Here is a 26,057-nt window from a genome sequence, read left to right as displayed (position 1 = left end):
CCTGGTGGTGACAGTGCTACTCCTGGCAGAATCAGTTCCCGTGTTCATGGCTGGAGATGGTGAACTGTCCAGTCTACCATGTATGGTCCACAGCTCTCCAAGATGCACATGTGAAGTGGTAACACTGGGCTTGACTGTGTGGATGCATGCACTCAGCACCGCTGTTGCATGCAGGCTGCCAACAGACACACATGGCACTTCTCCATGGCCCATCTAACCTGCACCTCTCCCTGACTCACACACATGCTGTGACCTGTTTGGCATAGCCTAAGCATCTAGTACCCACACACCACACCCTGTGCATGTGATGATACATGTGCCACATCCCTGTCATCTATGACATTGATGTAGGAAATGCAATATGTGTCTGATGCACAGGGTGACTATATTACCTTACATATTCTTGTTTAGTGCAATATTGTTTTGCTATGGCACTTGTGGGACACTACAAGTATTGTATGTTGGCATGTGTCATAATTACACATCAAACTTTGTGCAACTTTGTTGCATGATGCTAGACTGGCAGTGGAGTTACAGAATAACAGGTGTGTTACAGACCTGTGTATATGTCTGTTCCAGGTGTCTGAGGAGTTAAATAATGGACACATGGCAGCAATACAGCAGCAAAGAATGGCATGGTGGAGCAGCGCACATCTGTTGTCAGCATGGGAAGGCAGTATACATGCATGGCTCCCTAGGCGCATATGTGTATAACAGTGTATCGTGGACAATGGCAGCAGTCGGCGTAATCATGCATTCATACTTTGTGACAAGGTCTGGTACCCTTGATATGTGTCACTTGGGTTTTCTGTACGTACAAATCTAGAAAGTGGAGGACATCAGTTATGCTTATGTGGAGGAGGGCAATGTAGAGGCTGGCAGCTAGTCACATGCCTATAAAATACATAACCATTACACTGAGATAACCCATAGGGGCATGTATGTAGCGCTGTAAGGGGATAAATTTACACACACACAAATTGTATTATGTGAGATTTGAACCCCTACTTATTTACCATTACACATTACAGCTTGCAATACGTACTGCATGTACCATGGAATTTACCTGATATCAAACTGTCAGTTAGCACCCTTAAGGTGGATGACATGCGCAGACCATGTAAATGATGCCAATATAGAGGCCAGCAAGTAGTCACAGGGCCTTAAAATGCATAACCATTGCATAGAGATAGGCCACATGGGCATGTCTGTAGTGCCACAAAGGGATATATTTATATACACAAACACACAAGTTACATGATGTGAGATTAGAACCCATACCTATCTATTGTTACTCACTACAGTGTGCAGTATTTATCACATGTGCCACAGAGCTTATCTGATATTAGATTGTCAGTCAGTGCTCTTAAGGTGGATGTCATCAGCAGGCCTTGTAGAGGAGGGAACTTTAGAGGCCAGCAACCAGTCACAGGGCCATAAATTGCATACCATTCCACGGAGATAGCCCGTGTGGGCATGTCCATAGTGCTGTAAGGGGATATATTTATACATACACAAGTTATATGATATGAGATTAAAACCCTTATCTATCTAGTATTACACACTACAGTTCCCAGTACTTATCACACATGCCACAGGTTATGTCTTTTGTATATGGTGATGCAAGGACAGTACTTGTGGAGTACACAAAGTAGCCTTGTGTTAGACAGCATGTGTGTCCCGCAGAGTGATACTGCTTGTTACTGTCATTGTATTTAGTGTCCTAGGGGTGGGATACCTGGTAATATCCCTGCTATGTGTGTACACTTACCAGTCTAGCCATATGTGGCTGTTTACAGTTTGATAGGCAGACATGTGGCCAGGGACAATATGGCCTGTCCAAGGCAGGCTTTGCACCCATTGTATATTACACTACCTGAGTACCTGTGTCTGTCTACAGGGTGACAGTCCACAGGCACAGGGGTTTGTGGATTATGAATTGTTGTGGCCTTGGTCTGGTTCCATCGGTCAGCTGTTGTAATGTGTAAGTGCAAATAGCAGCAAAAAACAAACCAATACAACTAAAACATTTATTGGTAGAGCAAAGCTTTCAGGTACAACAACTCTTCTTCAGCACAAGATAAAAAGCAAACTCGTTGAATTACTTAAATACCAATCAAATAGCAATCATTCAATAAAACACAGCCAATAAAAACAAGTTTCCAATTAAACATATAAATGAACAATTAAAAACTAATTTATTAAAGGCAGAACAAAAATATCTGTTCTACCTTAAACATAACATCTTAACTTTTAGGACTGGTTTGAGTGTAATCAATTTGTTAACACACCAGGTAAAACATCTGCTTGTAAAAGTATAATCCATTCATATTCTTTCAACTCCAATTTATTATTAATATCACCTCCCCTAATCATTTTCTGAAGCACAGTTAGCACTCTAAAGGTAAAACTATGTGTTGGACCATTCTCACTAATATGTTTGGCTAGTGAGTTTGTTAGGTTACTTCTTTTTATGTCAGATCTGTGTTCTACAATCCTATCTCTAAGCCATCTAGTAGATTCTCCTACATAGAAAGCTGCACAGGTCCAACATGTTGCAAGATAGACAATATAATAAGTATTACATGTTGCAAAACATTTAATATGATAGATTTCACCACTACTGGGATGTGTAAATATGACATCACTGTTAATGGATGCACAAAAACTGCAGTTATGGCAGGGGACAGTTCCCTTCTTTCTTATAAGCTGGTTCATATTCGTACACTTTAGATCTTTATAACAAAGTTTTTGTTCTGAACTCTTACAGTTCCAATAGGCAAATCTAGCTTTTTCAGGAATAAGACCCAGTAATTCAGTACAACTTCTCAGAATACACCAATTTTTATTAATTATATCCCTAATACCATCACTACACCTACTATATGTAGTAAGATAGCATAATATATTTGCAGGATCCAAATCAGGTTGCATTTGCTTATTAGTGCATAGTTCACTAAAGTAAGGGGGGAATCTAACATCCTTGCTCTCAAGAACTTATTTTATCAGATCAACCAGAAATTTCCTATCATAACCCCTTTCAGTAAATTCATCAATAACAGCATCCAGTTGTTGTGTACATTTTTCTATGTCAGTATTAAGTTTGCAAACACATCTATACTGGCTCTTAACTATTCCCTTGAAATCATGGGTGCACAGATATATTTCCACATACCAGGTCTTTGGGCAGTACAGGTTACAAACTTCGGCTCAAGTTAGCTAAGTGTAGGAGCATGCCCAATGTGACTATCAGTACTTACAAGGTGACTCCAGGCCAGCGCTACCTGTATTCCAGTCCAGAATTATGTGTACTGCAGACCACTGTCTGCTGCACCTGTTCCCACAGTACTGCACTTCTCTGATATTGTCCAGGGCATTCCCCGGCTGTTTGTTGACCTTAATATGTGACTCATACCTCACAACTGTACAGAGCTTCACAGATTGTCACTAATTTTGCCTCATATTTTTGGTAAGTTTTACATAACATTGTGGTTTTCTGGAAAATTTGTGGCAAATCAGTGAAGATTAAAGTCAATAAATAATGACAGATATTTACGCTTCAGACTCCATACACATCAGGATATTCATGCTAATGCAAGAAATGTTAGTCTATCAACATTTTACATTTGGAAGAGCAATATTTTAAACTTGTCTCTATTTGTGTGTCTTTGTCCCGCCTTTATTCATGGCTTTGGCCAGATTAATTGCTCTAAGAGGTTGAGAGGTATGATGTGAACGGGGTATATGATGTAACCAAAATCAGAGCACCACTCAATCAGTGTGGATGTAGGCAACCGTTTATTCAATATTCAAGCACCAAAGCAAGTCAAAACCAACACTTTTAAACTCACATGAGGTGATGTCTCTGAAACCAATTAACATCTCCTCAAACCATTCCATACCAATATCATGAGGTATGCTGGTAAATAAATCAACTACATCCAAGGTACCAAAAGCTAAATTGTCACTGTATAAGCAAGGGTTCAATTTTCTCAGGAAATCTCAAGAATCCTGTAATATGTTAGGGTTGTTGGTAACCAACCCCTTCACCTTAGTATCCACATACTTCGCTAAGGGTGCTGTCACAGATCCATTGGCCGAAACTATAGCTCTAAGGGGAGGATCATAAGTGTTTTTATGTACCTTGGGAATTCCAAATATAGAAGGAACCTTTGTTTTTTGCACAAGCAAATATTTGTATGTTGGCATATCAATGGATCCTTCAATTAACAAATCATATAAAACCATCTGTATCTTCCTATAAGCAACATTAATTTCGTTAATAGATATTCTGGAATATTTTTGAGTGTCATTCAAGATTTCCATCATTTTACCTTCGTACTGTATACAATCCATAATAACCACTCCCCCACCTTTGTCTGGTTTCATTACCCTTATATTTCTGTTGTTTGTCAAGTCATGTAAGGTTTCTTGTTCTGAAGATGTTAAATTAGGATGTACAAAATGTTTCCTCAAACCATTCCTTAACTCATTTTCAAGTTTTAACTCAAAATTCCTTAGCTGGGGATGTAGTGGTGGATTGAACGTACTATCACGTACCAATCTATTCTCTTTTGTTTTAACAACCTTCCCATTAAACAAAAGTTCCAAATTTTTCTTTCTTAAAAATAATTTCACATCCACCAATAGTTTAAAAATATTTGTTCTTTGGCTGGGTATAAAGCCAAATCCTTTAGAAAACAATTCAAACAAAGTTTTAGTAAGCACAACATTACTGTAATTAAAAATACTAAAATCTTGGTATGTCCATCTGTTACCATCTTGCACTATATAGTCCATTAATTCCATCCTGTTTCGTTCCTCCCCCGGGGTCTCCACCCCCTCCTCTTGTAGTTTTTTGTGTTGTATACAACTGGCTCTTTATCCATAAGTCTTTCAGACCTCTTAAGTGGAGGAAATTCAGTGAAACTACATTCATTCTCAGTGGGGTACATCTCCACTCCTGTTGTCCCCTCTTGAAATACCTTTTCACTGTACCTATTCCCTCCCCTAGTCCAAAATGTAGGCCTAAGATAGTGAGTTTTATTTTTGTATTCTTTGGTGTCTCTCTCAATCTTTCCTATTTTCCTTTTTTGTACTTCAATACATTTCAACTCTAAGTTTCTAATCAATTTATTATATTTGGTTCTTTCATCCTCCATTTTAAACAATAAGTCGTTTGTAATACCATGGTTCACTCTATCAATTCTATCATAGAGCTTCTCCATTTCACGTGTTATTTTTAATTATAGCCTTCATTATCTCAAAGCCACACTGGTCAAATGCATTCAATAAATCTTTGTGAAATTCTGCCCCCTCTACCACATTATTTGGGTACTTACAAACCCTCAAACCTTTTGGTACTATTTTTAAATCTAAACAATGTTTTAAATAGGAATTGTCCATTTCCATCATCTTGTACTGATATAAATAAAAATCCAAATCATTCAACATGTTGGCATAACTACCAATACTTGAAGAATTCAAACACTTGTTAGCAAAATCGAATTTTACATTCAAAATGTCTGAAAGGTGACCCCCAGTACCTGTAGGTTCACCACATGTATTCGGTTCTGCTCCAGTACAAGTCCATTTATTGTTGTGCCTCGAAACTTCAGGAAAAAGGTTTTCACCTTCATCCACTAGTGTTATGTGCGGAAAACCATTGAGACTGTCCTCATGCACAATGTCGCTCTCTACTGTCTCTCTAGTTAAAACTTCACATTCTGCGGCCCCGCTTCTCTTCACATGCTGTTGCTTAGCCGCTTCCTGGTTGCAACATGCCAGAATTGATGATAACAGCGTAGCCATGGATTTGCTAACAGAAGCCAAGAGTTCCACCAGCTGTGTCAATTGCCCAATGAGCTTCCGAAGCTCTCTGACCTCATTGCCTTTACCATTCTTGTCAGTAGCCATATCCAAACCGATACAATCCAAGCAAACCAAGAATCACAGAAAAAGTGGATAAATGGTGCTGTCGCAAACCAGTAATCAAAATTAGAGCACCACTCGATCAGTGTGGATGTAGGCAACCATTTATTCAATATTCAAGCACCAAAGCATGTCAAAACCAACACTTTTAAACTCACATGAGGTGATGTCTCTGAAACCAATTACCATCTCCTCAAACCATTCCATACCAATATCATGAGGTATGCTGGTAAATAAATCAACTACATCCAAGGTACCAAAAGCTAAATTGTCACTGTATAAGCAAGGGTTCAATTTTCTCAGGAAATCCCAAGAATCCTGTAATATGTTAGGGTTGTTGGTAACCAACCCCTTCACCTTAGTATCCACATACTTCGCTAAGGGTGCTGTCACAGATCCATTGGCCGAAACTATAGCTCTAAGGGGAGGATCATAAGTGTTTTTATGTACCTTGGGAATTCCGAATATAGAAGGAACCTTTGGTTTTTCCACAAGCAAATGTTTGTATGTTGGCATATCAATGGATCCTTCAATTAACAAATCATATAAAACCATCTGTATCTTCCTATAAGCAACATTAATTTTGTTAATAGATATTCTGGAATATTTTTGAGTATCATTCAAGATTTCCATCATTTTACCTTCGTACTGTATACAATCCATAATGACCACTCCTCCACCTTTGTCTGGTTTCATTACCCTTATATTTCTGTTGTTTGTCAAGTCATGTAAGGTTTCTTGTTCTGAAGATGTTAAATTAGGATGTACAAAATGTTTCCTCAAACCATTCCTTAACTCCTTTTCAAGTTTTAACTCAAAATTCCTTAGCTGGGGGTGTAGTGGTGGATTGAACGTACTACCACGTACCAACCTATTCTCTTTTGTTTTAACAACCTTCCCATTAAACAAAAGTTCCAAATTTATATGATGTAACACCACACACAGTGTGACAGTCTGCATACCTATCTCTGTACCTGTTTTTGCAGAATGTCTTGCATTTCATCCCATATGTCTGCTCTGTTCCTCATACATTTGTGGTTTTCTGGTACTATACTGTAAAATGCACCCCAGGATTTATTAAGCCCAGCATGACATGCAGGAATAGTGCAGGAGCTGTTGCATGCAATATGTTCGCCGAGCGATTCAGCAAAAAGCTCCTGGGACGTGCACCAGCTCCTACACTATTCTTGCACAGACACCACTGCCTTATGCTAATTACCTCATTTGCTGGTGAAAACAATGCAAATGAGGCAAATTAGTGATTCAGCAAGCAGGCAGGTGTCCTTGCAGGAATAGTGTAACCTGCATGAATGCATTCATTTACTAGCTGAATACATTTCTGCAAATAAGAAAACAGAGGCATGACAGCCTCAAATAAAGCATGCATTCCATTCATTAGGCATGCCAATAGACAAATATATGGCCATTGGCATGAAAAATAGTTTAAATTTTCTAAAATAAAAGTTTTTTTTTTTTTTGGCTAATCTTGGCCATTGTGCTGAAAATAAAAAAAGAGGGGAAAAAGCAGTTTTTACAGAAATCTGCATTTTGTCATTATAGTTAATGGCAAGCAGAATGAAAATAATACCAGGGAATAATGGTTGTTAGGGAGAAAGGCTCAGTGTAAGTGTAGTAACTCAGGAATAAGGCAGTGGAGTATGCAAATGAGAGGATTTATACTGAATCACAAATATCTTCTAAGTGTCAGACTGCACCTAACCGTGTAGGTGCTCTAACACCACGGTGTAGACAGGAGGAGCAGATAACATGAAATGGGGGTTTGTCATGCTTGCTGTAAGCACATTGGAGCTCAGTGGCCGATATTTGTCCTTAGCTATGCACAGCTAAGGAAGGGGGTGAGTCTGAGGCTGTATTTTCCTATTCCATGAAATGCAGAACCTATTCGCATCCAGGGAGGGTCAGCTCTGCTTAAAAGTGCTTACTTTAGCTAAATCGGTGTGTGCACCATGCACCAGGCCTAAATCTGATGAAGCCCTGTTGGATGAAAGCACTTACCGGATTTATCTGTTTGTTTCAATAAAAGACTTGCACTGGATGGAATTGTTGCCTTTGGATGTGTTTTAAAACTTACCAGCTGTGTTTCGCTCTGATACCTGATTTTTGCTGTTTTACCATTTGGACTGTGAGGGGAGTGCAGAGGGTTTACTATTTGTGAGTCTTGGTGTGTTTGGGATGCTTAAGTCACAGTTGCACTGCCTTGACATATCCGGCGGAGGCTTGCAGTACTCTTCAGCCACATGTGCACACATGTTTATAGTATGTGCCATGCTACACAATATGATCCTGTGGAAACAGCTGCAGCAGGAACAAAATAGGGAAGGGCCACACAGACCCCCACCATTGCCAAGGTCTCCACAGGCACAAAGGAGCTCAGAGGAGGAACAGTCTGAGCCTGCCCCTGTAGGCAGATGGAGACATGCCCAGTATGCCCTGTCCTTGGCAGGACCCAAGGATCCAAGGGACTGATCTCTCTCTCTGACTTGCACACACAGTAAAATGGCTGCCAAACAACACAGCACCTATACCCTACCATGTATTGCCAGTGTACTGTGTGCATCTGACATAGTCAACCCTCAAGCACCATCCTCACAACAGGCACAAAGTAAGTCAGTCTCCTTAACAAAATGAATGAATGGAATGAAATGTTCTGATAGCATATCTGTGGTATTAATTCAAGCATGCAATGGAATGGGGTGGCTTACTGGTATAGCAGCAGACAACTGACAGCTCTATGGGACAGCAGGAAGTGTATTCCCAATATTGGCCTACCCACACCATGCAGTACCACCCTAGTTGACAAATATTACTGTAGTATATTTGGGGAGCCAAATAACTGAGGGGTCATAAGTCACATGTATGGATGTCAAAGTGGGGGTCCCATACCCAGCCTCAGCCTCACCCAGCAGATCACCTGTAGAAAACCATACAGAAATGTCCGGCAAAGGCCTCCACATGGTGACATCCATGAAATCCCCACCTACAGACTTTTACAGTGATATCACAGCAGGTCTGGCAGTGGCAAGTATGGCTTTGAAAGGTAAGAAGTCTGAAACTACAAATTTCTATGCCAGAACAATCTGACCTGTGGTTGATATTGTTATGCCTGTAGTTTGAAAGATAGGGCACACCATTATGCTGAATGGGACCAAAATGTTAAGCACATATTAGTGCAGTCTCTTCATATGTGTATTGTTTACAGATGTGTCATCCCCGCCCCGTAGTCACATAGAAATGCAGTAACATGTCCCTAGCATTAAGCAGCATCCAGCCATCAACTAGAGTGATGGCTCAACACAAACAGAAAGCAATTATCAGTAAGACCCACAATCAAGTTACTGGTGCCATCCCAGGGTTGTCCACTGCTGGCAACCTAGGAACCCATCGGAATGCACTGCCTTGCTACAGATGGCCTGCATCTGTCACACCTGGTCTACAGGCCTGTGGCAAATGCCCATGCCTCACCCACAGTGCCCTGTTAGGGAGCATCATGGGGTCCATAACAACAACATAACACAGTCTAAAAAAGGCAAAGAAAGGTCATGCTGCTATCTGCTAGGAGAAAACCTGCCAGTGTCAGAGAGCCTGAAATCTGGCCAAATCCATGAATAATAGGGTGAAATATGTCCAAACAGAAGGACATCTTTGAAATACTGTTCTAATAATGTAATAAAGTTGAAGGGATGATTGTAGTAACATGGACTGTCTGATGAGTAAGAAGTCAGAAACTGCAATGTTTTTTTTTCAAAAAAAAAAAAAAAAACACTGTCAAATGTCAGTAATATCTGACTTCAACCCTGAGTGACTTCCAAAACACTTTTCCTTGTAAACCGCACTCATTTGAGTAACTTTCAAGATATATGAGTCATGAATGTGGACATTCTGTGATACTCTGTACAGACGACAGGCAGGGCTAGGAGTCTAAACATGGAAATACACTCATTGCATGCAGTCCTAACCCTGGAAGATGGTGACATGTCTGCACCCACAGAACAGTGAATCACAGCCATGGGAAGTAACACACCCTTCCTGATCACTCATCCTGTGCAACATCCTGACCCCAAAATGTGCCCAGCCAAGCAAAATGAGGTGGGCCATACATATGTCAGACAGACACACACCTCCAGACTGGTCAAACAGTCTGACACATGCAAGACCCTCTAAGTGGAGTCAACCTTTGAGCAGATCCTTATGCGAAGCACTGGTAGCTATAGGCAAACATATCTGACCTAGGACACCCTCCCCGTATCTTATCCCCTACAAATCTATCTGGAGTCCGCCTGTCACCGTGATCCTGTCTGACTTATATTACCCAACTGTGGGCTGGAAATCAGATCAGACTAGAACAGAAATACACAGAGATTCCACTATTGTAATATATCACCAAGGTGATGGACTGTTTCTACAGTTCCAGCAGTCAATTGCTTGTAGGCCCACCTATCAACAGGCTGGATTGTACAAGAATGCATAGCATTTGGCCCATAATTTTGGTGTGTGCATCATCCACCCTGTGTTCCTCCTGGTAAATCACTGGGATGATCTGAGAAGGTATATCATAAGTTACTGAAACAATACATGACAGTGTCAAACAGCATATATGTGAGATGTCTGCTAAAACAAGCCCTGTAACCCTAGCAACCTATACATTACTGAGAGAAACAGCCACATTCACCATATGTCCCATTGTTCCCCCCAGTTTGCTGTCTGCAGATATCCTGCACCAACAGGTCAAGAGGTATGGCTGTAGCACTAAACAAACTGGACTGGAGTACAATTCCTGGAATGGAGTCCCACATGTACTATAGAAGGTCACACTGGGCATACTCATATACCTAGTGAAAAATAAGTAGGATCTAGGAATGAGCAGGCCTTCCACACCCAGTGCACTTTCCATTGCCCTACCTTAGCAGTCCTGATGATGTCTGTCACTATAAAAGTACCTTTTGTCAGGCCTCACCCCTATAAGCTCTGTGGCATGTGTGATAACTGTCTAATACTATAGTGCAAATAACTAATTATGTAGGAGTTCTAATCTAAGTCATGGCAAATGTCAAAGAAAGGGTGTATGTGTCTTTACAAATTAAAACTTTTGGGTCCATTCAAAGTCAGTACACTTCCCCTTTCCCTACTTTAGCAGTTCTGCAGATATCAGTCATCTGCCTCAGCCCCATAAGCTCTGTGGCGCATCCGATAACTGTGTAACAGTATAGTACAGATAATTATTTAGGTAGGAACTCTAATCTCAGTCCTGGTGAATGTCAAACTGTGTGTGTTTGTGTCTGTGCATGTTTGCCAGTTAAAGCTTTTGGGTACATTCAAACCCAGTATACTTCACTTTTCCCACTTTAGCAGTCCTGCAGATATCAGCCACCTTAGAAGTCCCTTTCATCAGACCTCAGCCCCTTAACATCTGTGGCATGTGCAATAACTGTGTAACCCTCTGGTATAAATAGCTAGTTAGGTAGGAGTTCTAATCTCAGTCCGTTGGCAAATTTCAAACTGTGTGTGTGTGTGTGTGTGTGTGTGTGTGTGTGTGTGTGTGTGTGTGTGTCTATGTGTGGGTGTCTACAAGTTAAAGCTTTTAGGTCCATTTAAACCCAGTACACTTCCCCTTTCCCTACTTTAGCAGTTCTGCAGATATCAGTCATCTGCCTCAGCCCCATAAGCTCTGTGGCACATGCGATAACTTTGTAACAGTATAGTACAGATAATTATTTAGGTAGGAGCTCTAATCTCAGTCCTGGTGAATGTCAAACTGTGTGTCTTTGTGTCTGTGCATGTTTGCAAGTTAAAGCTTTTGGGTACATTCAAACCCAGTATACTTCACTTTTCCCACTTTAGCAGTCCTGCAGATATCACTCACCTTAGAAGTCCCTGTTGTTATGCCTCAGCCCCATAAGCTCTGTGGTGTGTGTGACAACTGAGTAACACTATGGTACAAATAACTAGTTATGTAGGGGTTCTACTCTCACATCTGGCAAGCCTATGTGTGTGTGTGTGTGTGTGTGTGTGTGTGTGTGTGTGTGTGTGTGTGTGTGTGTGTGTGTGTGTGTGTGTGTGTGTGTGTGTGTGTGCCTAAGGGCGTGCCTGTCCTTGTAGGACAAGTATTTTTATAACTTTAACACCCACTCCTAATGGTATCAGTCCTGCTGATATAACTTCCCTTATAGGTTCATAAGTGTGTAGTAGTAGCCTTTACAATCGTAGCCCATAGAAGGGCCCTGCCATTGTGGCACCCAATGTTACTTCCCAGTGCCTGTATCAAGTAAAGCCACTGCAGTGATCCTGGGGGAGAACTATCTATTACTCATCCACTCATCAAGATTTCTCTAAAACAGGGTCAGCTAGGTGCTCTGTATGACACGTATGGGAAATGTATTCCAGAGCATGCGCAGTCTCTTGGTGAGGGACCTGTCCCACCAGCATGTTGTGGCAATTGTGGTAATGAGGTAGAAGTCTCCACAGTATGTGGTGTGGAGGGAGTGGGATGTCTTTATATGCAGCATATCTAAAACAGATGGGTCAGACATGGCTTTGTAAGTCAAGCACAGATAGCCTCTAACTAGGTCATATGACACAGAGAATAGCTGGGGTACTCTGAGTCTGTCTGTGTAGGACATGTGTTTAATGCCTAAGAACCTCTTTGTGAGGTGCTTCTGTGGCTTCTCCAGCTGTTGCAGGTGTCTACTGAAGTACATGGCAAATGGTCCAGAGTACCTGATGAGTGGTCTAATGAGGGAACAGTAGACAGAGATCATTACCTCTGTCTTCCTGGATGCAAAACCCTTGGTAATGCAATGTGCCACTTAGAAGGACATCCTGACTACAGTGGCAATGTGGTGTTTGAAGGATAAGTTGCTGTTACCTTGTGTCCCCAGATCTGTTATAATGCCTACAGTATTCATTGGGCACCCATCAATGTGGTACTTACTGGGAACTGAGTGTTTTACCAAAGGACATGATGATGCATTTCATGGTGTTAAGCTTCTGGCCATGGTTTCCACACCATGCATTAGTCTCAGTGAGGCCTTTCTGTAGGATGTCTGCATCACATGTGAAGTTAATGAGAGCTCCCAGCTTGCAGTCCTCTGTCAACTTGGTCAGCCAGAGTTCATCTTTGTTGGGCTGGAGTCCTGAGAAGTAGATGCTGGAGAGAAAACTACCCAGTAATGTTCCCTGTGGGACTCCACTTGTGACTGCTTGCCAGTCTGACTTGGATTTTGCCACTGTCACACTGTGTGTTCTGTGAACCAGTTTGCAACCCACCCACTGATATAGGAGTTGATGCCTAGTCTGATGGGTTTAGCAATAATTCCTGACTGAGGAATGGTATCAAAGGCCTTGGCCAGATTATCAGGGTAGGCTGTGTGCAGTGCCTTACTGTCATATGGTTTTTCAGTGTATGTCAAGGCTGTCATAGTGGATGTTGTGTTGAGCTATGTGTTCCACATGGTGTGGTGCAGGTGTTGACCTTATCCTTTGACCAACTAGTGCAGTCTTCCCTAGAAAGTGCATATTTCCACATTTGCTGATATAGTGGTAACTCTCACAAGTCTGACTGTTTGGAGTTTAGAGGAGAGGGATTTCTGTGTACATGAGGCAGTTGCCTCAGAATGTACAAGTGCACCAGGTTAATGGGCAAAAGCACAGAAAACTGCACTTCAATCATGCCCGGAGGGGTGGTCATAACTACTAAGTACTTGGACTAATTCTGTGAGGAGAGAGTACTGCTGATGGCTCCCAGATGTGCTACACTTATTGATACAATAACCTGTGCAAGTGCAACGCTGTTATGCTATTTGAAGTGCAAGACAGAAATAACTAATAAGATGTAAGGGAAAAAACTGAAGACTTTCTGCCACCTTTAATACTTTACCTCAGCTGTGCAGTTATCAGCACCTTTGTCCAATTGTTAGTCCAGTATGCTCTGCAGCATGTGCAGTAACTGTGTAACACCATAGTACAAATAACTAGACAGGTAGGGGTTCTAATCTCAATACTGGCAAGTGTGTGTGTGTGTGTGTGTGTGTGTGTGTGTGTGTGTGTGTGTGTGTGTGTGAGAATCATATACTGTGTGGGTTATACCATTTTGAGTTGTGTACCACCCTTCACACCTCCCCTCACCATAATTTAGTACTCCTGTTGATGTAATTGACCTTAGAACTACCTTTGGACTAGATGAAATTGTATAAGCTCTGTTGTGCATCTGATAACTGTATAACACTATAGTAGACATAAGTAGGAGTTCTAATCTCAATACTGGTGTGTGTGTGTGTGTGTGTGTGTGTGTGTGTGTGTGTGTGTGTGTGTGTGTGTGTGTGTGTGTGTATGTGTGTGTGTGTGTGTGTGTGTGTGTGTGTGTGTGTGTGTGTGTTTGTGATGTACAGGGCCCTCTGCAGCCCTATAAGCTGTGTGCAATCTGAAATAAATATGTAGCAGTATGGGCACAAAAACAAGATAGGCAGGTCTTCTAATCCCATGATACCATTTCCCACTCAGGAATCATAGACAAACACAGCCATCTAGGCATCAACCCTTATTTCACTTGGTGGGTTACAAACTGGCTCATGCATGGGACCCACAGACTCCATATTACACTGCCAACCAGTCATGAGTGGAGTACCAAAGGGTCTAGTCATGGGTCCCCTCATGCTTGTCATGTATGCCTCTGACATCCAGAACAACACAAAGGGACCCTGGCTGACAATGTTCACAGACAATTGCAAGGTGGGTGCTATGTGTACATCCTCATATCATGTTGACATCCTGCATAAAGGCCCCACTGAGACATCCAACTGTTGTCAGAACACTGGCCTTAGGCTGAATGGAAAGAAATGTGTCACAATCCCATGCGGAATCAATGTGTTTACCATGAATTAACACATTTCTGGTAGTCCAATGGACACAGAAGTCCTTATAAAAGACCTGGGAACACAGGCTGACAGTGACCTCTCTTATGGCCACCACATTGCTACGGTGGACATAAATAACTTCTATGTGGCACTTCTTATAAGTAAGGGTATGTCATCCAGTAGGGAAGAGGTCAATGTCTCCCTCTACTCTCTCCTTATGAGGCCAACCAGCAGGTAGAATGCCCATTTGACATGTAGCTCACTAGACAACTGCAACAACTGTGGAGGCTGCAAGTGTACCTCACAAATAGGACCCTAGCCTGCAAACAGCTGTCCTATATGGACAGAGTACAATACCTCCAAGTAATCTTGGCCACATCTTGGCTACTTACAGGCAATCCATGCTTGACTGACAATGCCATGTGTGGCTAACTGTGTTAGGAATGCCATATCTAGTGAAACTCTGATCTTTATGCATCACATGCCATGGATACCTCAACCTCATTACCACAATCAACAGAACATGCTGGGGAACAGGTGCATAACCCAGCAAGTGGACATGTAATACAATATATGTCACATACATGTCAAAGCACCTCACTGGCCCTCTTCAAGAGAAATCTGGATGAGTAGATGGGGAATTTAACTGTCACCATGGCCATCAATCAAGTGGCAATGGTTGATAGACGCACTGGGAAAAAATGTCAGGTCACATGATGCCAGGCTACTCCCATGGACAAGGCTTGTCAAGGCTCCATGCCCATTAGCCTGGTACACACCTATATCCTGAGTGTGTGTGTTTGAGTGAGGAATATATTCATTGGGTGGCCAAGTATTACAATTGTTGGCCATCATACTCCCAGAAGACATCCTATTTAAGACCTGTGCTGTGTGCAACAGCTATGCAACAGTATGGAATGAGCAGCGAGAGAGGCAGGGCTTTTAATCACAGTACTGGCACACGTGTGTGTGCATTGGTGTGTATAGCAGTGTTTGGGAGTGTGTACACTTGTGCATGATATTAGTTTGAGACCTGTCACACCCACCACACCACCCGTTGCCATACCATACAAGGGCATGTGATGTTACTCACTATACATGTACTTTGGAAGCTCAACACACTATTAGCTCTGTGCCACCTGTGATAACTGCATAATACTGTACTACCACTAACTAGATGAGTAGGGATTTCAAACTCAACACTGGCCATTCTGAGTGTGTGTGTGTGTGTGTGTGTGTGTGTGTGTGTGTGTGTGTGTGTGTGTGTGTGTGTGTGTGTGTGTGTTTGAGAGAAGTATTCTCTGTGTGTTGGGTCAACACAATATCCTCTGGGTGTGTGGGATTTACAAATCTGAGGTGTGTTCACCCACTACACTTACCATTATCCACTGTACAAGAGCTGCTGATGTCAGTCACCATACACTTATCTGTGTACACCCTTCAGCCATATAAGCTACATGGCACATGCAAAAACTGTTATACAGACCTGTTAATTGTGTACAGCTGTATCCTGGATATGACACACTCAATGTGTTATCACACTACCATACTCCTTATAGATATTGTCTACAGGGCCACATCCTGCTGACACACAGACACCTAAAAGACAAACAAAATAAATTATAGAGACCACATTCTGTCAGCATTAATAACAACAATAATGCATTGTAGCTGGACAGCTACACACTCTTGATGTGTAACCATTAAACATGCTGGCTGGCAACACTTTACACAGCATTACATTGCTAAACTGTAGTAAATTCACCCTGTGCATCAGACCCATATTAGCATGTCCCTGCATCAATGGTATGGGTGACAGGGATGTGGCACAGGTATCATCATATGCACATAGTGTGGTGTGGGTTTGCCAGAGGCCTAGGCTGTGCCAGTTGGTTGACATCATGTGTATGTGTGGGTTTTTTTTCATTAAATGGGCCACACAGAGGTGGTGTGTGCAAGTCTGGAGGTGACCTGGCTGTGATGGTGATGTGTGTGCATATGGATGTACACACTCACGCCATGTGGCTGCCTTACACAGGGGTATGTTGAACAGCTGTGGACCATACATGGCAGGATGTGCAGTTCACCATTTTTGGCCATGGACATGGGAACCTGGGCCTGTCAGGGGGTCCACTGGCATGACCAGGAAAAAGGCCAGATGCAGTACCACTCCCTGATGCTGACCACTGTCTGCTGGTTCCATGTCTCTGTTGGGACTCGCCAGGACCATGTGCCCATGGCCTGCTGTGTTGTGCTGTGGACAGTGACCCCCCTGCAATCACACTGCTGGTACTGCCACTACAGGAGTGAGAAGCTGCACAGCCACATGGAACCTCAGCTGTTTTTGCTGCTGTCATACATCCACATGGCTGATGGACAACTTCCTCCACATGCTCTATCACAGATATTCCACATTCAAGGATTGACATTCCATGGTCGAGGAATTCCACCAACTCACCCAACCATCTATCCATGACCTCAGCATAATAACTTTGGTCATCAGCACGATCATGGAGGTTATCATGCATAGCAGGAAGAGTGGAATTCATGACCCCAAGAAGCTGTCTTGTGTTACGTTCACTATGTGCCTGTGCCTTCATGAGGGTCCCAAACATGTGTCTGGTGACACTTGCTGTGACACTTGTGACAGGGGCATGATGGGCAGCAGTCCCCCTTCGGGTACCCCTGTCCGTCCACCTGTGTGGGACCTCGCCTGTTATCTGGCTATGGCTGGTGTCTACAGACACACTTGCCATAATCACCACACTTGCCTGTCCCATGCCACCACCCATCAACTGTCCATCATCTATGGCCACTGGTCGGGGTATGTGTGGGCATTGTGACTGTGTGCAGAGATGTTATGGATAATAGTGGAATGCCAACAAATGGCACAGATTCAGTCCCTGACAACCCCATCTGTGCCTCACTATGGCTATCATCATTGTCAGAGTCTGTGGAGACACTGACATCAGTTCTCAAGTGGGAGGGACCCCGATCCCTCTTGCCAACTGTGAGCAGAAGACAATAAATGTAAATTAATACCTGTACATTATGGTTGGCTGCCACACACACAGACATGCACACATACACTTACAGGTGGTGTGGCACAAAGCTATTATACAGACCTCAAATTAACCAAAAGGTGACATGCCTGACGCACAGCCCTCATCATCATGCATTGCAGCCATTCTCAATCATTGTTACTAACAATACACATCTCTGGGATGCATGCATACTCTTAGTAGGTGACGTCCATTCCCCTAGCACACACTGCACCCATGCACACATTATTGCTGTTCACCTGTATAGCACAGTGGCAACTACTGTAGACCATACCTCACAACTGTACAAATCATAGAAGAATGTGTAGATGTCTGCACATATGTTTGCTCTGTTCCTCACAACCCCTATGTGTTTGCTTAACACATTACTTGGATCATATGAGGACTGATTTCACTAATTAATGCCATACATTTGATTTGCAGACCTCATCACCAGCCGTGAATGTATATTAAAACAAATCCTGTTACATCAACAGCCTTCTAAACTTAATGTAGATATGATAAGTGTACACACCCCTGTTAACATGGCAGGCTCTTGTATTATATAAAATGAGACCACAATACTGCATCCCACCTTAAAAATGACATATGACCTGTGTAATCCAATCGAGAAACAAACAAATGTGTTAGTTGTGAAATATACTGAGTGAGATGTGTACGATGCAGTGGTTGCATAGGTGTGGACAGCCTTAAACCAATGCTTTTTTGAAACACCTGTTAAGTGAACTACAGCAGTTACTCTTTCTGGGAAAGGGAGTATCAGCATGACACATCTTTACTTGGCATTATTTCGACATTCTTCCCTGCAAAGGTCCCTCAACTCTGTCAGCCGACAAAGGCAGCTCATGTGCACAGACAGTGGAGGTCACACTGGGGGTTTACCATTGGTATTAATTATGTCCTTTGTCTGGCCCACTGCATACCCTTGATTGCATTCAGGTGGAGCCATTCTTAGCTAGCTTTGGATGTACGCTTCAGGTCATTGTCATGTTGGAAGCTAAAACCCCTCTCCATCCTCAGTCGTCTTGCAGACGGTTGATGGCTTTGGCCCACATGTGAGTGTTATTTGAACTGTTCATAATTCCCTCCAGTGTGCCTACAGGCCTAATTCCAGCTAACGGACAGCAACCCCAAAGCAGGGCACTGCCACCAGTGAGCTTCAATATGTGGATGGTGGTCTTCAGGTGAAGTGAGTTGTTGCTTGGGAACCACATGTAGCTTTAGAGATAGTGGATGCAAGTTTGAATCTTGGTCTCATTACACCATTACACATTTCAACACATGCCTTTGGTAGACCTGGTGGTATGTTTTGCTACTTGTACATAGCTCTGCATGGTGTTTGGCATGGGTAAATGCTTCTATCTACTGACCCTACTTCATAGGCCAGACTTATGCAGACTCCAGGTGAGTGGTTCCACATATACTACACAGCCAGTACTTGCCAGAGAATCCTGTAAGTCCCTCAGTGTTGCTGCATGTCTCCTGGCAGCCTCCCTGACCAGCACTCAACATGTCCTTCCATCTGTTTTGGAAGGACATTTGGTTCTTTTAAACAGCACTGTTGTCCCATATTTAATCTACCTTTTGATGACTGTCTCCACTGTATTCTATGGTATTTGCAGTGCTGTGTTAATGTTGTTCCCTATTCCTGACTGATACCTTTCAAATATGAGGTCCCTATGATGCTTTGTAAGATATGTGCAAGCCATGGCTGCTTCTGGTACAGGCAACTGAGCAAATATCATGACTACACTGCTCTGACAGTGGACTGTTATTCTTTGTTACATTGAGTCCCTGTAATTGATGGCAGGTGTGTACTCAAGCAGAGTGAATGCTGTTAGTACATCACAAGCTGCTCTTACAACGTGTTATTTGGAGGATGTGCACACATATGCATCCAGCATATTGTAAGGTTTGTATACACCATATTTAGTGGCCTAACATATTGTTGGGTTTTACAAGCTGATTGTTCATGGTATGGTCACATTACAGGTTGGAAAAGGTGTGGAATGTAATATTGTGGTCTTTCATTGTATATATCAGAAACACTTGGCATCTTGGCAGGGGTGCGTACACTGTAGTATCCACTGTATAGGATTAATGTGTCATACATGTTCCTACGATAGCCCATTTGTCCCCCCAGTTTGTTGGTCTCTGTCCAGACATCTTGCACTGACAGGTTGTGAGGTATGCTGCAAGAATGTTACATTACCCTTCAGATAGGCCAACATGGTGACCACTGTGATGCACTACAGTTAACACCACCACCAGTGAACATGGACATCAAGCAATATAGCTAGGTGTGTATTGGCAAAGCACAACAATACAATGACACACTCACCAGCTACAGGGTGCTGTCCCACTTTTAGACCAGAGGGAGCTAAATAGGTGTGGGAGGGAGATACTGTCAGCAGACTCACATGTGGCCTTGGTACGGGGGGAAGCAGCATTTCTGCACATTAACATTACAACCCCAAATAGTATGACATATGCTTCCCAGCACCATAGATGTGCACTTATGTGCATTACCAAACCCCACTCACAACTACTGTCTTATCTGACATATGCATGTAGATACTCTACAGATACAAACCCCAGTACTAAGAAATATGCTGCCCAGCACCATAGATGTGCACTTATGTGCATTACCAAACCCTGTCCACAACTATTATCTTATCTGACACATGCATGTAGATACTCTACAGATACAAGTATGTATGCTAAAGTACTCTACTAATGTGCAATAGGGCCTTACCTGCACACTCCTCATCCATTGTGTGTGGGGCACCCACATCCACAATGCTGGATTCAGCAAGATGTGTGCCTGGAGTGGGTGTACCAAGATTGGCGAGTAGCTGTTCGGTGTTTTTTTGTGGGAACAGATTGTCCTTCTTTTATATAGGGTGAGAGTGGGATGTTGGGGAAGGATAGTAGGTATATTTGGGGAGGTAGGTTGGGTAGGAAGACAGACAAGACAGACAAGACAGCAGACAGGGGTGGTATATGACACTTCTGGGGGGTAAACACCTTGGACGGGGAGTGTGGTTGGTAATCGGATGCCCACGAGCCCCCAAATGGATACAGTGGGACTGAAGTCCCCACCCATGGGCAGTCACCACTGCAACTTCATGGCCCCAAAGGTGGCTGTGCTGGAGGCTGAGCAGGAGGGGCAGTCTGACCCTCAAGATAAGCCACATGGCCCTCAAGCTGGCTTAGCAGATCTCAGAACTCCTTTTGAAGTTTTCTATGCACCGATCCCCAGACCTGATGATGGGTGACAGTGTTCTGTCAGTGCCCGCTCCCAGGGGTGGATGGCCCCATCCCCTGAGGCAGTTCCACCTAAAGGTGGTGCAGGACCAGCAGACTAGGAGGTCCTGGGTTGGGTCTCAGACATGCTGGAGCCTGGTGCCATGGCCAGTTGAGGCAGGACAGGCAGATCCACTGGGATTGGCCTTCCCAGATGTGCTATGGTGTTGCAGTTTTATAACATATGTTGATTAGTCATAAAAAACACATTCCAGGATTAGTTATAACAGCATGCATAGGGATTTCCATTAAGCCAAAACATCAGATTTGGAACAGTTGCATAGCAAACAGACCACAAACATATATATGGAACCACAGTGAGCATTATAATGGCATGCAGGTTACATTGATAGCAACAAGCCACCAATGATAGTATTTGAACAGGGAACATTAATAGTCAAATATTTAAATATTTGTAGAACAATAGGACGCATGCCCCAACAGTAGGTTTGATGAAAAACATGTCCATTGATTTATGCATTTATATTATTGGTGCAGATAGGGTGGGGGAGAGAGAGATTACAATTAACAACTGTATAGGCTTTAGTTGCTCACAACTTTAATGATCATTACTCTAATCATTACTTTACAAGTATTACCTCACTTTACATCACCCTGTGGCCTTGGGTTGGGCAGTGTTATGTTTGCACACAGTGTATAATTACAGCCTTCTTACAGCTACTTAATACCTTTTCTTACCTGGCAGCCCTGTGGTGGATGTTTCTGTTAACACTACCTGACTGTTTCTACCCATATTCACATTGTCAGGGTTACATATGTGCATGCATACTGTGTGCGTGTGTGTGTGTGTGTGTGTGTGTGTGTGTGTGTGTGTGTGTGTGTGTGTGTGTGTGTGTGTGTGTGTGTGTGTGTGCGTGTGTGTGTGTTACTGCCATACACACCATGATTTATATTGGTCACCCTGAGTGTGGGTGGCAGTGACCACTAGCTGTAACAGTGTGACACTTGTGGGACATTTCTTGGAGGAGACTACTTGTACTTATCTTACTGTCATTTGCAGCCTTGGGGTTGGACAGTGGATGCTGTAAAGAGAGTATAATTACAACCGTCTTACAGCTACTTTATACCTTTTCTTACCTGGCAGACCAGTGGAGGAAATTTCTGTTAATGCTACCTGACTATTTCTACACATATTCACATATTTCTGAGTGAAAATATGCATACTACCACTCCCTGGATTCAAACCGTACTTGTTTGTGCATAAAATAGAACAAAGTTTGTGTTTCATCAGATTGAGTTACAAGGGTACTGCTGTCTCTCACTTGATTGTTTTCTGCCTAATACTCTCTTGGTTGTAAAGTCTGACTTTGTGATTCTGACATTCCTACATGGTAGATACTTATTCTACTGTGTATTCATACTTTGACATAGCACAGTCTGGAAAACACTGGTTAACACAACATTACTATTCAGGTATCAGATCTTGGTGCATGGAACATTTCATATAGTTAATCTCCTGTTTTACAGCTCCACAATTTTTGTCAGATGAGCCTTGATTATTTAATGCTATCAGAGCTATAGTTGCTGTGCGGAAACTGTACACATTTCAATTCATACCATCACATATCAAAGTAAACATGACCAGTCCAGGGTTTTGACTTTTATTAACAGTTGCTGACACTTTTATTGATATATACCCTGTACATCACAATTACCCTGCTAATGTCTCATTAATTCAGTACAAACCATACCCATTTTTAAATACTGACAGGTGACATTCTACTCCTTTCTATTTATTTGCCATGAATGCTACAAGCTAGATATGTATTCACCAGCCTCACAATGCAGCCTTAGCAGCCTGCTGGCATGGGCATCCATGTTCGCTGCCCTCTCATCTGCAGCAGTACAGGAGATAGAGAAACATTTATGCATACCTATCCTTCACATACACAGGCTGGACTTTGGAAAACGCTTATTGATACTGATACTTTCACACAGCTGGGACATTCCCTGCCCGGTCATCTTGGACCCACCTGTCCAAGAGCTCCCTCTTTCTATGCTTCAAGTCGGCAAAGTGGTGCTGGACCTGCTCATCAGTCCAAGAGATGACAGTGGCACTGGTGAGATCACATGCAAGACAGTCTCAGGCCTCTGCTTTGTATTGGTAGCCCTGGTACTGGTCCTGCAGCAGTCTCCCATCATGGTTTTCTACAAGGAGTTCAACCATGACCCTGGACTCCTGAATGCCCCAACACTGTTCCTAAAAGTGCCCACCTTCACCAACACCAGCCATAGTACCTTCAGTACAGAGCTAAAACTGGTTATGAGCTGTATTCCCACCTGTGAGGTTTAAATAATGCTGATTTCCCACCCTTTGCCATGATTGGATGGTTTTGAATATGCTGAGCTAAGCCATGTGCAAACCTGCTTAGCAAAAATAAGCATTGCCTAGAGGGGTAGATGCGAAGCACTGCTTACCAGTGTGCAAATCCACTTAGCTGCGCTAATTATTGCTAAGCATTGAAATTTAAGCAATGCTTAGTCCAGCACAGCACAGCACAGCTGAGCACAATTTAGCATTGTTCAGCTTTTATTTTCTGTACTATCATTATTATCATTATTATCAGTATTATTATTATTAATTATTATTATTATTATTATCATCATTATTGTTATCATTTTATGTGCTTTTATTACATTCCTTTGTGGCTATACTGTATGGGACACTTGCGTTTACATAGGGGTTTCACATCTGTACTACACTGATACCTCACATTTGGACCTGCTACACTACCCTGGTTAACAAATATATATTATTCACTACCTATTTCTAGAAAAATATACTTTTAGTGCTGTTTTCACAAATAAAAATGAATGTTCTGCATTGGGGCTGGAACCATGAATGACTGCATGATAATCAAAAGCTGTAGCCACTACACTATTTCACTTACACTATTTTGGCTGTATAGGTCTATTTAGTTCCTTAGAATGATTAAGCTATGCTATGCATAGCTGTGTTACGTGCACACCTGCTCAGCTATGTTTAAACTTTATTGGGGATGGGAAAAAAAAGAACACATAATATTACTCTTATAAACTTAGAAAGCTGCTAGAATAAATCAATTTGTGTTAGCTGACATTTTTTGAAGGATATAAGTTATGTAACTCAAATGTATGTCGCTATTTAGTGACTTCAATCCTTAGATCATCACAATGATTTGTCAGACGAGAGGAAATTTTATGAGGGAAAGGCCCAAAGTATAAGGGAAAACTCTTGACATTCTGTGAACATCTGGCCACTTGAGATCTATGTTGTGGAGGGCTGTGCTTCTGTATTTTGTTTGTGGACACTGTTATCTTGTAATAACAGTGTCTGTAGACACTGTTAGTTGCTTTAGAATTGCTGTATGGCAATTCTAGAGTGCAGGGGGCATGTGTTCTGTGCGAGCAATGCTCGGACATGCCCCCTGCACTTGTACATGGCTCGTGTCCATGTAGAGAATACAGCAGCATGCCTTCATTAATATGCAAGGCATGCTGCTTTTCTACATGGCCACGATCCGCTTTGTGCAGGAATAACACTATTCCTGCGCAGAGTTTAATGAATCCAGGCGGCAGTCATTGAATTGTTGTAACTACTGAGACATTTAAGTGATGGCCTTTACATCCTGCAGCTAATCTGACCAGTTGAAACTTGCTGTTATACTAGCCACCTACTAGGTTACTCAGGGCATGTATAATGTCTGTCTGTAGGTTTGTCCCTTTGTCCCTCCATTCACTGTGGTTTTGTCCAGCTTTCTTATGGTAACAGACTGAGGGGTTAGACAGTCTGTGGGAACACCACCCAATGACTACCTCAATTGCAAAAGATGTAGCTACTTCCAGATTCAAACCATCAACACCATCACCATGCTAATGTCCCTAGCCTACTGAGGCACCAAGGCTGCTAGACAGGGATGCATCATTCATCACACAAGCAACAGCATGCAGGCATATACATTGTCACCCCTGCATTACATGAGACATAGAACATGTGGCCAGGTTCTGTCTCTATGTCACAGCCCTGGAATTCGATGATCTGCTGATATGTCATTGCAAATATACTGCTACAGCTGTTATATGGGTATACTGATGAGTTGGTGGTTGGGGATGACTAGGCCATGATTTGCTGGCATATACAGTCATGCGACTGTTCTGTGACCTGCACTGATGGCATCTCCCTTGAATAATGTAGTGGGGTTTCCAGACATGTGGTCTAGTGAATATTATGGGCACATACTATTGGACAGAGTACCTGTTGTCCCAAGTGGGTGTTAGATCTCTGCAAGTAGCCCAATAGCCCATCATATTCCTTTGCATACATGTGGCAGGTCCATACATATGCTACCATATTCTAGTACCCCTTACAAGTGGTGAGTAGCTGTGCGAATGCAGCAGTTGACAGACCTATAGTTTGGGGCTGACTCTGTCTGATACACGCAGTCCACATCCAATACATGGTGAGCTATAGTTTGTGTGGGCTGGTTTCATTTTTACTAATATGTATGTGAGTCAGAGTAAGGTGTCAGTTCCTAGGTCCCTAGGTTGTCAGTGCATGTGCTATGCATTGTTTCTTGGCCAAGGCCAGTCCATACTGTGCATGCCTATGTCTGCCTACAGGGACAACCTCAGGGTTTTCCTCTTTGGAGTCCCCCTGTGTGTATGGCTGTGGTGACCTTGGCACTGGTGGGTGGCTGTTTATCCCTTCCCTTTGCTGATCCTGTTGCAGCTATTTCTGCCAGATCATATTATGTAGCATGGTACATACTGTGAACATGTGTGTACATATGGCTGGAGAGTACTGCAGGGCTCCACCAGATATGTTGAAGCACCAGAACCGTGACTTTAGCAGCCCAAAAACATGCTCTGTGATGTTCCTAGTTTGTGC

Source organism: Protopterus annectens, chromosome 12.part0 (genome assembly GCF_019279795.1).
Source record: "Protopterus annectens isolate FY-2018-M chromosome 12.part0, PAN1.0, whole genome shotgun sequence".
NCBI classification, from domain to species: Eukaryota; Metazoa; Chordata; order Ceratodontiformes; family Protopteridae; genus Protopterus; species Protopterus annectens.
Note: the sequence above shows the minus strand (reverse complement) of the source record.